The following is a 13,112-nucleotide window of genomic DNA, read 5'->3' on the forward strand; positions in this document are numbered from 1 at the left end:
GTGTAGCGCAAGCGGATCAAGCCAACTTTTGATATGTTGCTGTCCAAGTATGCTAACCAGTCGGCCGGTTCTAGTTTCAGTCGACCGACTCATCTAAAACGACCAATGTCACCATCAGCTGATATGTTCAGTCGGTATACAAAACCGAGTGGACCAAAGGCGCAGTTTTCAGAAGAGCAGAGGCAATCTGTGTGGGATCGACTTGATTACTCATATAATGGCCGACTCAACATCGGTGGCTATCAGTCGGCTGGTCAAAATATGCGACCGAGTGGAAATTATCCGAGTGTAAGGATGACCCAGGTGGAAGCTATCCGAGTGAAAAAATGTGGCCAAGTAGATTCCATCCGAGTGAATTCCATCCGAGTGACATCCATCCGAGTGGATTCCATCAGAGTAAAAAGCTGCGCCCGAGTGGAAATTTCATGCATCTGGAAAGTCAAAAAGAATGGCGTGTTAAGTCACCAAGTGTTGCAGCAGTTGAGTCGGGAAAAAGCAAGGAGAAAACGGATGCCGACTCACTTATCTTGGGCACCAAAACATTTGCCATACAGCAACCAATTGTGCATAGCAAACCGGCTGAGCCGATACTTTCTATTGCGCCAAAGCACTCGGCTAATGACCATGAAGCAAGCGCCAGCCGAGTAAAAACGAGAGATCCTAAATACACTCAGCCAAAGTGGTGTCCTCCAGGGCTAACAAAGACACAGAAGAGGAAACTACAGAGGTTAAGGAGCCAAGAGATGGCAGAACAAGAGGCGGAGAAGCAAAGGGATAAGTTGTTCAATGACATTCGGCCTATGGTACCTACAAAACAAGTGTGTAGGCCCAAATAAATACAAGATACAGTGGCCTCTATGCCTATCACAGCAGCACCTACACTACCAAAAAAGGATGATGCAATCATTGCATCGTCTATGTTACCTATTGCTTCTTCTTCACTCGGACAAATTTCTGAATCGGTGGATGCACTTGAGGAGGAGGCTGATATGTTGGACTATGAGTCTACACCGGTTCATGAAGGTATGGATATCAATATGGTGTATTACTTGTCTGCTGAGTTTCGTGCTGTAGATGGGGAAGGGGAGGTGGCTCAGCTGGATTTTGGCCCTAAAAACGCAATATTCGAGAAGCCAAAAGAACCAGTAACGCATCTGAAACCATTATATCTCAGAGGTCATATCAATGGGTCGCCGCTCACTCGGATGCTGTTGATGGTGGTGCTGTGGTAAATCTTATGCCCTATTCGGTCTTCAAGAAATTGGGTTTGCCTGATGAAGAATTGATCAAGACCAATATGGTGCTTAACGGGTTTGAAGGCAAAGAGAAAACTGAAGCCAAAGGTGTGATGTATGTGGAGCTTACAGTCGGAAGCAAAACTTTGGCTACTGCATTCTTTGTCGCCGAGGTGCAAGGTAACTACAACGTCATACTAGGCCGTGATTGGGTTCATGCAAACCAGTGCGTGCCATCCACTATGCACCAGTTTTTGATTCAGTGGGTTGATGATGAAGTGGAAGTCATTCATGCGGATAACTCGGCCTGTGTTGCTTTGGCCGATGCGTCGGTGGATTGGCAACATCCCAATGCTACTTGCTTGACGGGACGTGACTTATCAGTGTTTGATTTTCTCAGCGCAACCAAGAATGGTTTTGTGCCCGTCTCTTTAAAGCCGACTGAATGCAATTGGCTCCAAGGTATGATATGTTTAAATGGATTCTAGCTCTGAGTGGTTACAAAAACGTCTTGTTAATATCGGTCCAGCGAGAACGATATGTATGAGTCTATAGAGGAGTTGGATGACATGGATAAACTTGGACAAGGTTTTACGTCGGCCGATCCATTAGAAGGGGTAGATATTGGAGATGGTTCAGTCACTCGACCGACATTTATAAACAAAAATTTGAAAGCCGATTGTAAAACTAAGTTAATCGAGCTATTGAAAGAATATGTTTATTGCTTTGCATGGGAATATCATGAGATGCCAGGGTTAAGCAGAGAGCTAGTGGAGCATCTGTTGCCTATAAAGGCCGGTTTTAGACCTTATAAACAGTCGGCCAGAAAATTTAATCCGAAAACATATGACCGGATCAAGGAAGAGATCGGTCGACTGCTTGAAGCTAATTTCATTCGACCTTGTAGGTACGCCGAGTGGATTTCTAACATTGTCCCAGTGGAGAAGAAAGGATCCGGCAAGTTGAGGATGTGCATTGATTTCAGAGATTTGAATAGGGCTACACCCAAAGATGAGTATCCTATGCCAATAGCCGATATGCTTATTAATGATGCTTCTGGGCATAAGGTTATTAGCTTTCTAGATGGTAATGCCGGATACAATCAAATTTTTATGGCTGAAGAGGACATGTACAAGACTGCTTTTCGATGCCCTGGTTTCGTTGGTTTATTCGAGTGGACAGTGATGACATTCGGATTAAAAAATGCTGGAGCCACATAACAAAGGGCTATGAATTTGATTTTCCATGATTTACTCGGTATCATACTTGAAGTTTATATTGATGATATTGTTGTCAAATCGGATGCTTTTGAATCTCACTTGGCTGATTTGCATTTAGCTTTTGAAAGAATGAAAAAGTATGGACTGAAGATGAATCCTTTGAAGTGTGCTTTTGGCGTGTCAGCTGGCAAGTTTTTGGGTTTCATTATTCATGAAGATGGCATAGAGATTGATCCCAAAAAGATAGAGGCTATACAGAAAGTGGAGACTCCAACATGCAAGAGAGATATGCAAAAGTTCCTTGGCAAGGTCAACTATTTGAGAAGGTTCATAGCTAATCTGTCAGGGAAAGTTGATGCATTTACTCCTATCCTTCGGTTAAAGGATGATGCTGATTTCACTTGGGGGGCAAAATAGCAAGAAGCATTTGATATGATCAAGAATTATTTGTGCACTCCTCCGATGATGAGAGCACCCAAGCATAGGGAACCCTTCAGACTTTACATTGCAACAGAGGAAGAAGTTATTGGTGATGTTCTAACTCAAGAGACCGAAGGAAAAGAGCATGCCATCACTTATTTGAGCCGCCGCTTATTGGACGCAGAGACAAGGTATACATTTATTGAGAAATTATGTCTATGCTTATATTATGCTTGCACAAAACTGAGACATTATTTAGTGCCGAGTGCTTGTGTAGTAGCTTGTCAAACCGATGTCATTAAATACATGTTGCATAGGCCAATTCTTAGTGGTAGAATTGGCAAGTGGGCTTATGCTTTGATTGAATATGATTTGGCTTATGAATCTCTAAAGTCCATGAAAGGCCAAATTGTTGCTAATTTCATTGTTGAACATCGGATTAATGACAAGCATGATGTTGATATGAACCTTATTTCATTAGTACCATGGATATTATACTTTGATGGGTCAGTTTTGTAGCAATGGCCAAGGTGTTGGTATTGTTTATATATCTCCTCATGGTGCTGTTTTTGAAGCCTCATGCCGCTTAGAATATTTTTGCACAAACAGTCAAGCCGAATATGAAGCATTGTTATTCGGCCTAGAGATGTTACTTGCTATAGGTGTTACACATATTGAGGCTTATGGTGATTCGTTACTAGTGGTACAGCAAATATCCAAAGTCTTTCAGTGTTTGGACGAATCACTTAATGTTTATCTTGATAAATGTCTAGATATAGTCTCTACTTTGGATTATTTTAGCATTGCACATATATCTAGACATGACAACTAGAAAGAAAATGAGTTGGCACAACAAGCATCTGGATACCATGTTGATCATGGCATGTTTCATATTTCTCAAAATCCGATGTCTTGTCTTACCAGTATAGAAGAGGCCGAACCAGAACCCACTGATTCGGTCATTAACAAAAAATCTAGTGCAGGTGACAATTCCGACTGGAGGAAGCCCATTGTTGCTTACTTGCGTAACCCGAGTGAAAGGGTGGACAGGGCTGTTCGGCGTATGGCTTTTAAATATACTATGAGGGATGATGATCTTTATCGCCGAACAATTAATGATGTTCTTTTAAAGTGCTTGGATGAGGACCAAGCAAGAGTTGCTATGGGAGAGGTACATGAAGGCATTTGTGGTACTCACCAGTCGGCTCCCAAGATGAAATGGTTATTACGACGTGCTGGGTTTTATTGGCCGACCATGATTAATGATTGCTTCAGATATTATAAAGGGTGCGAAGCTTGTCAAAAATTTGGTGATATTCAATTGGCTCCCGCTGCTATGTTGCATCCTGTTATCAAGCCGTGGCCTTTCAGAGGATGGGGTTTAGACTTTATTGGGCAAATCCATCCGTCTTCTTCAAAGGGGCATCGGTTCGTATTGGTGGCAACTGATTATTTCACTAAGTGGTCTGAAGCAGTACCTCTCAAGAACATGACACATACGGAGGTAATTAAATTCATAACCGAGCACATTATTCATAGATTCGGTATTCCTCAAACGTTAACTACAGATCAAGGTTCATCTTTTATGTCACACCAAGTCAGAGAGTTTGCCGAATCTTATAACATAAAGTTGCTCAATTCCTCCCCATATTATGCCCAAGCTAATGGACAAGCTGAGTCTAGCAATAAAATTTTAATCAAGCTCATCAAGAAGAAGATTGAGGATAATCCAAGGAGATGGCATGACTTGTTGTCTGAGGCATTATGGGCACATAGAATCTCAAGGCATGGTGCTACGAAAGTGACTCCATATGAGCTAGTATATGGTCAGGAGGCTGTTTTACCAGTGGAAGTAAATTTGAATGCTTTGAGAATAGCCAAACAAAATGATTTATCGGCAATAGACTTCTATAACTTGATGATGGACAACATTGATGAGGTTGCTGATAAACGTTTGGCTGCTTTGAATGCCATAGAGAGAGATAAGTTGAGGGTGGCAAGGGCTTTCAATAAGAAAGTCAAGTTGAAGAATTTTCAAGTTGGTGACCTCGTCTGGAAAGTGATTCTACCGATTGGTTCAAGAGATAGAAAATTCGGGAAGTGGTCTCCAAGTTGGGAAGGTCCTTTTAGGATTACAAGAGTTGTTCCCGGAAATTCATATTTGGTGGAATCAATACAGGGGGCATTTTTACCTCGAGCTCTCAATGGCAAATATTTGAAGAAGTACCACCCGAGTGTGTGGCAGGAAGCCTAAGTAGGCAATGGCCGATATACGATTATCGCCCTTAGCACAAACATGGCCGATACATAATTATCGCCTTGAGAAGAATAGATGGCCGATGGAGTGTTGACATCGTCCTTAGAACAAACATGGTGCAAATTATTTTTCGGCATGCAAGCTTTGCCGAAAAACAGGGGGGCCTGTGTTGACACCTGATTTTGGCACAATGCAGAATGCAATGGAGATGGCCTCTCAAATGACAAAATATTCTAAATGAGAAATTTCACATTGCCGAGTGGAACAACTTTGATGTTTGGACCATAATCATTCGGCATCATATCAAAGACCAAAACTACACTCAGATTGTCATGTAGGTGTTCTGAGTGCTTTTTGGTCAAGTACGCCTCCAGGACAATCTGGGATGAAGGAATGCTCTACATGAATTGTATTCATCTCGTCGAATCAGTTGATTTTGATATAAAAATCATCTCAATCCGAGTTCGTATGCAAAAGTTAGGGCTATCTGGATGCAGCCCTGTCAAGAGGCGAAATATGACGCGGAAGACCAGACATGTCTTGGCAAGTGTCTGATGTAATGCGTGAGTGTTTTAGCCCAGAAGATGGCCTCGAATCGGAAAACGTTCAACACGAAAGTTTTTCGTCTCGTCAAAACGGTCAACTTTGCTTTTGGACACATTTTCATCCGAGGTCGTTTACTGCCTCAAAAACCTTGCCGGGGAAAGCTTGCCGCCGGGAACAGTAACCTTGCCGGGGAAAGCTTGCCGCCGTGAACAGTAACCTTGCCGGGGAAAGCTTGCCGCCGTGAACAGTAACCTTGCCGGGGAAAGCTTGCCGCCGTGAATAGTAACCTGCCGGGGAAAGCTTGCCGCCGTGAACAGTAACCTTGCCGGGAAAGCTTGCTGCCGTGAACAGTAGAAACTGTCCAGGCCAATCCGACCAGATGCTGAAGATGGGCTCAAATACTTATCTAGATGGCTTCGGATGAAGAAGTGTTCAACACAGGAGTTGTTCGTAACGTCGAAACGGTCAACTTTGCTTTTGGAGTCATCATCATCCGACATAGTATACGACCTGCAGAGACGCTGCAAGAGTCGGACGGTCCAGTCAGCTACATGAACGAGTCCGACTCGAAATTAGAGATGACCCCGTGGAGTATTCAAGATGGCCTTATTTGGAAAAGTGATCAACATACGGATTGTTGGCCTCGTCGAAGCACACATAATTGATATTTGAACCGTCTCCATCGGAAGTCATATGCAGATTCCACAGCCCACGCAAGGAGCAAGATAGAAGATTGGACCAGATTCGGGCTGAATCCGAGTGGGACCAGAACTAGGATTCTAGGACGTGAATTGATGTAATTTTCTTGTAAGGAAAGCCTAGATAAATCCTTTGCTTGTACGGGAAGTCCAGCCGCCTCTTATATATGTTGGGGGTGACGGCCGATTGAAACAACACACAATCGAACAAATCAATATACTACTTTTTCATATACGTTTTATCTCTCCACCGTTTTTCTATCTCGTTCTTCGCTGTTCTTTGTGTTTGAGAGCTGCGAATCCCGAGGCTCTAGGGGCGAGCGAATCGACCTAGGGCAGCCCATAGCCGCCGCACTCCCTGACGGGGTCCCTCCCGGGGGTGTGGGGTTCTCGGGTCTGCAAAAGCGCCCGTCGACTGTCTTGCGTATCGCGCTGTCGGTCGGGTCTCCTTCGACGTGAGCTGCGGTGCATCACCCCCGGCATCAAGGGTACACGTGACGTGTTCGTGTGTCAACAGGCAAGCAAGTTGCTACTCAAGAGAAGAAACCCAAACCTGGACCTAAGCCTGAAACTGAGTGCTTCTAATGCAAGCCGACTGGTCACTGGAAGCGGAAGTGCCCCAAGTATTTGGCGGATAAGAAGGATGGCAAGGTGAACAAAGGTATATGTGATATACATGTTATTGACGTGTACCTTACTAATGCTCGCAGTAGCACCTGGGTATTTGATACTGGTTCTGTTGCTAATATTTGCAACTCGAAACAGGGACTACGGATTAAGCGAAGATTGGCTAAGGACGAGGTGACGATGCGCGTGGGAAACGGTTCCAAAGTCGATGTGATCGCAGTCGGCACGCTACCTCTACATCTACATTCGGGATTAATATTAGACCTAAATAATTGTTATTTGGTGCCAGCGTTAAGCATGAACATTATATCTGGATCTTGTTTGATGGGAGACAGTTATTCATTTAAATCTGAGAATAATGGTTGTTCTATTTATATGAGTAATATCTTTTATGGTCATGCACCCTTAAAGAGTGGTCTATTTTTATTGAATCTCAATAGTAGTGACACACATATTCATAGTGTTGAAGCCAAAAGATGCACAGTTGATAATGATAGTGCAACTTATTTGTGGCACTGCCATTTAGGTCATATCGGTGTAAAGCCCATGAAGAAACTCCATACTGATGGACTTTTGGAACCACTTGATTATGAATCACTTGGTACTTGCGAACCGTGCCTCATGGGCAAGATGACTAAAACACCGTTCTCCGGTACTATGGAGAGAGCAACGGATTTATTGGAAATCATACATACAGATGTATGTGGTCCGATGAATATTGAGGCTCGTGGCGGATATCGTTATTTTCTCACCTTCACAGATGACTTAAGCAGATATGGGTATATCTACTTAATGAAACATAAGTCTGAAACGTTTGAAAAGTTCAAAGAATTTCAGAGTGAAGTTGAAAATCATCGTAACAAGAAAATACAGTTTCTACGATCTGATCGTGGAGGAGAATATTTGAGTTACGAGTTTGGTGTACATTTGAAAAATTGTGGAATAGTTTCGCAACTCACGCCACCCGGAACACCACAGCGTAATGGTGTGTCCGAACATCGTAATCGTACTTTACTAGATATGGTGCGATCTATGATGTCTCTTACTGATTTACCGCTATCGTTTTGGGGACACGCTCTAGAGACGGCCGCATTCACGTTAAATAGGGCACCATCAAGATCCGTTGAGACGACGCCTTATGAACTGTGGTTTGGCAAGAAACCAAAGTTGTCGTTCCTGAAAGTTTGGGGCTGCGATGCTTATGTGAAAAAGCTTCAACCTGATAAGCTCGAACCCAAATCGGAGAAATGTGTCTTCATAGGATATCCAAAGGAAACTATTGGATACACCTTCTATCACAGATCGGAAGGCAAAACTTTTGTTGCTAAATTCTGAAACTTTCTAGAGAAGGAGTTTCTCTCGAAAGAAGTGAGTGGGAGGTAAGTAGAACTTGACGAGGTAACTGTACCTGCTCCCTTATTGGAAAGTAGTGCATCACATAAAACTATTTCTGTGACACCTACACCAGTTAGTGAGGAAGCTAATGATGATGATCATGCAACTTCAGAACAAGATACTACTTAACCTCGTAGATCAACCAGAGTGAGATCCGCGCCAGAGTGGTACAGTAATCCTGTTCTGGAAGTCATGCTACTAGATCATGATGAACCTACAAACTATGAAGAAGCGATGGTGAGCCTAGATTCCACAAAATGGCTTGAAGCCATGAAATCTCAGATGGGATCCATGTATGAGAACAAAGTATGGACTTTGGTTGACTTGCGCGATGATCGGCAAGCAATTGAGAATAAATGGATCTTCAAGAAGAAGACTGACGCTGACGGTAATATTACTGTCTACAAAGCTCGACTTGTCGCAGAAGGTTTTCAGCAAGTTCAAGGGATTGACTACGATGAGACCTTCTCACCCGTAGCGATGCTTAAGTCTGTCCGAATCATGTTAGCAATTGCCGCATTTTATGATTATGAAATTTGGCAGATGGATGTCAAAACTGCATTCCTGAATGGATTTCTGGAAGAAGAGTTGTATATGATGCAACCAGAAGGTTTTGTCGATCCAAAGGGAGCTAACAAAGTGTGCAAGCTCCAGCGATCCATTTATGGACTGGTGCAAGCCTCTCGGAGTTGGAATAAACGCTTTGATAGTGTGATCAAAGCATTTGGTTTTATACAGACTTTTGGAGAAGCCTGTATTTACAAGAAAGTGAGTGGGAGCTCTGTAGCATTTCTGATATTAAATGTAGATGACATATTACTAATTGGAAATGATATAGAATTTCTGGATAGCATAAAGGGATACTTGAATAAGAGTTTTTTAATGAAAGACCTCGGTGAAGCTACTTACATATTAGGCATTAAGATCTATAGAGATAGATCAAGACGCTTAATTGGACTTTCACAAAGCACATACCTTGACAAAGTTTTGAAGAAGTTCAAAATGGATCAAGCAAAGAAAGGGTTCTTGCCTGTGTTACAAGGTGTGAAGTTGAGTAAGACTCAATGCCCGACCACTGCAGAAGATAGAGAGAATATGAAAGATGTTCCCTATGCTTCAGCCATAGGCTCTATCATGTATGCAATGTTGTGTACCAGACCTGATGTGTGCATTGCTATAAGTCTAGCAGGGAGTACCAAAGTAATCCAGGAGTGGATCACTGGACAGCGGTCAAGAACATCCTGAAATACCTGAAAAGGACTAAGGATATGTTTCTCATATATGGAGGTGACAAAGAGCTCATCGTAAAAGGTTACGTTGATGCAAGCTTTGACACTGATCCGGACGATTCTAAATCGCAAACCGGATACGTGTTTACATTAAACGGTGGATCTGTCAGTTGGTGCAGTTCTAAACAAAGCGTTGTAGCGGTATCTACATGTGAAGTGGAGTACATAGCTGCTTCGGAAGCAGCAAATGAAGGAGTCTAGATGAAGGAGTTCATATCCGATCTAGGTGTCATACCTAGTGCATCGGGTCCAATGAAAATCTTTTGTGACAATATTGGTGCAATTGCCTTGGCAAAGGAATCCAGATTTCACAAGAGAACCAAGCACATCAAGAGACGCTTCAATTCCATCCAGGATCTAGTCCAGGTGGGAGACATAGAGATTTACAAGATACATACCGATCTGAATGTTGCAGACCCGTTGACTAAGCCTCTTCCACGAGCAAAACATGATCAGCACCAAGGCTCCATGGGTGTTAGAATCATTACTGTGTAATCTAGATTATTGACTCTAGTGCAAGTGGGAGACTGAAGGAAATATGCCCTAGAGGCAATAATAAAGTTATTATTTATTTCCTTATATCATGTAAATGTTTATTATTCATGCTAGAATTGTATTAACAGGAAACATAATACATGTGTGAATACATAGACAAACAGAGTGTCACTAGTATGCCTCTACTTGACTAGCTCGTTAATCAAAGATGGTTATGTTTCCTAACCATGAACAAGGAGTTGTTATTTGATTAACGAGATCACATCATTAGGTGAATGATCTGATTGACATGACCCATTCCATTAGCTTAGCACCCGATCGTTTAGTATGTTGCTATTGCTTTCTTCATGACTTATACATGTTCCTATGACTATGAGATTATGCAACTCCCGTTTGCCGGAGGAACACTTTGTGTGCTCCCAAACGTCACAACGTAAATGGGTGATTATAAAGGTGCTCTACAGGTGTCTCCAAAGGTACATGTTGGGTTGGCATATTTCTAGATTAGGATTTGTCACTTCGATTGTCGGAGAGGTATCTCTGGGCCCTCTCGGTAATGCACATCACATAAGCCTTGCAAGCATTGCAACTAATGAGTTAGTTGCGAGATGATGTATTACGAAACGAGTAAAGAGACTTTCCAGTAACGAGATTGAACTAGGTATTGAGATACCGACGATCGAATCTCGGGCAAGTAACATACCGATGACAAAGGGAACAACGTATGTTGTTATGCGGTCTGACCGATAAAGATCTTCGTAGAATATGTAGGAGCCAATATGAGCATCTAGGTTCCGCTATTGGTTATTGACCGGAGACGTGTCTCGGTCATGTCTACATTATTCTCGAACCCGTAGGGTCCGCACGCTTAAGGTTTCGATGACAGTTATATTATGAGTTTATGAGTTTTGATGTACCAAAGTTAGTTTGGAGTCCCGGATGTGATCACGAACATGACGAGGAGTCTCGAAATGGTCGAGACATAAAGATTGATATATTGGACGGCTATATTCGGACACCGGAAGTGTTCCGGGTGATTTCGGAGAAAACCGGAGAGCCGGAGGGTTACCGGAACCCCCCCGGGAGAAGTAATGGGCCATATGGGCCTTAGTGGAGAGAGAGGGGCAGCCAGAGGTGGGCTGCGCGCCTCCTCCCCCTGGTCCAAATTGGACTAGGAGAGGGGGGCAGCGCCCCCCCCTTTTCCCTCTCCCTCCCCACTTCTTTCCCCCTCCTAGTAGGAGTCGTACTCCTACTAGGAGGTGGACTCCTCCTGGCGCGCCTATAGGGGCCGGCCGGCCTCCTCCCCTTGCTCCTTTATATACGGGGGTAGGGGGCACTCCTAGACACACAAGTTGATCTTCGTGATCGTTCCTTAGCCATGTGCGGTGCCCCCCTCCACCATATTCCACCTCAGTCATATTGTACCGGTGCTTAGGCGAAGCCCTGCAACGGTAGTACATCAAGATCATCACCACGCCGTCGTGCTGACGGAACTCTTCCCCGACACTTTGCTGGATCGGAGTCCGGGGATCGTCATCGAGCTGAATGTGTGCTAGAACTCGGAGGTGTCGTAGTTTCGGTGCTTGATCGGTCGGGCCGTGGAGACGTACGACTACATTAACCAAACGCTTCCGTTGTCGATCTACAAGGGTACGTAGATCACACTCTCCCCTCTCGTTGCTATGCATCACCATGATCTTGCGTGTGCGTAGGAAATTTTTTTGAAATTACTACGTTCCCCAACAAATGCTACATCCACTCACAAGCAAGCCCTTTGGCCCTACGGTACTGTGAAGGTTAACCAAGTGACTAAGAAGGAAACCTATGAGCTGTCTGCCTATCTGGACGTCCTTCATTGTGTCTTCCGTGAGACTCTCTTCCCTCGCATCGGGAATCTGGATATGGGCCACTCCTATCTCGTGGACATGCTTCTTTTCTACCAGCATGAGAAGGAAGCAAACACTGGAGAGAGCCTAGACATTTCTCATGTTATGTGGTCTGAACTTCTCTCTGTCGTTTCTGAGCGCAAGTGCCCGATGTATGGTCCATTCATCATGAGGCTCATTGAGAAGGCCTGGGCATGTGTCTATCCCCGAGTGATGTTGGAAACTGGAGAATTGGTTTCTCATGAGATCAAGCATCTAAGGAGGAAGGACAATTGGGGCACCCCAGCGCCTAAACCCGGGGGGTCCATCTACAGCTGCTGACATGGAGACTTGGGGTGGGGCTGCGGCCGATGATCACAAGGAGGACTTTGGGCCCTCTAGTGCAGAACCTTCTTGGGAAAAGAAGCTTAAACGCAAGATGAAGAAGCTTTTCTGCATGGAGTCTCATGGTCAGTACATGACTCATGTGGCTGAGAAGCAGGGCAGGGTGTGTCACGAGGAGCTCATGCGTCACCTGGGTGCGACCGTTGCTAGTGGTTCTGAGGGGCAGATCACAGAAGAGGAGGAATGGATTCACCAGCATTGCCCTTGGACCGATTCAAACGCCGAGCAGTTTCCGACCGATGACGGAGGTGCAGACGATCACGCTGAGATGTGATGTTCGAGATCATCAGCTTGCCATTACCTGGAGCCATAGCAACGCTCTTTGCCCTTTTGGTGTCTCGATGCCAAAGGGGGAGAGAGTTTAGGGATTTGTGTTGTTGCCGTGTTGCGAGTGTGTCTTTGTGGTTTGTGGTGTCTTGTGTTTTCTTGTTGTCTTAGTTTGGTTTGGTTTGGTGCCAGTGAGACCTAAGTTCTAGTCATATGGTGTGAGACATATGCTACCCTATCGTTACCTTATTATCTATGTCTTTTCAGTACTGTAGTATCTTATGAATTGCATGCTTATCCTGTTTTATACACTGCTCTTATATATCCTGTGCTTAGAATGTTTGGACTATAAAATATAGGGGGAGTGTTGATCCGAATGTGTGTGTCTTGCAT

Source organism: Triticum dicoccoides, chromosome 4A (genome assembly GCF_002162155.2).
Source record: "Triticum dicoccoides isolate Atlit2015 ecotype Zavitan chromosome 4A, WEW_v2.0, whole genome shotgun sequence".
Classification (NCBI taxonomy): Eukaryota; Viridiplantae; Streptophyta; class Magnoliopsida; order Poales; family Poaceae; genus Triticum; species Triticum dicoccoides.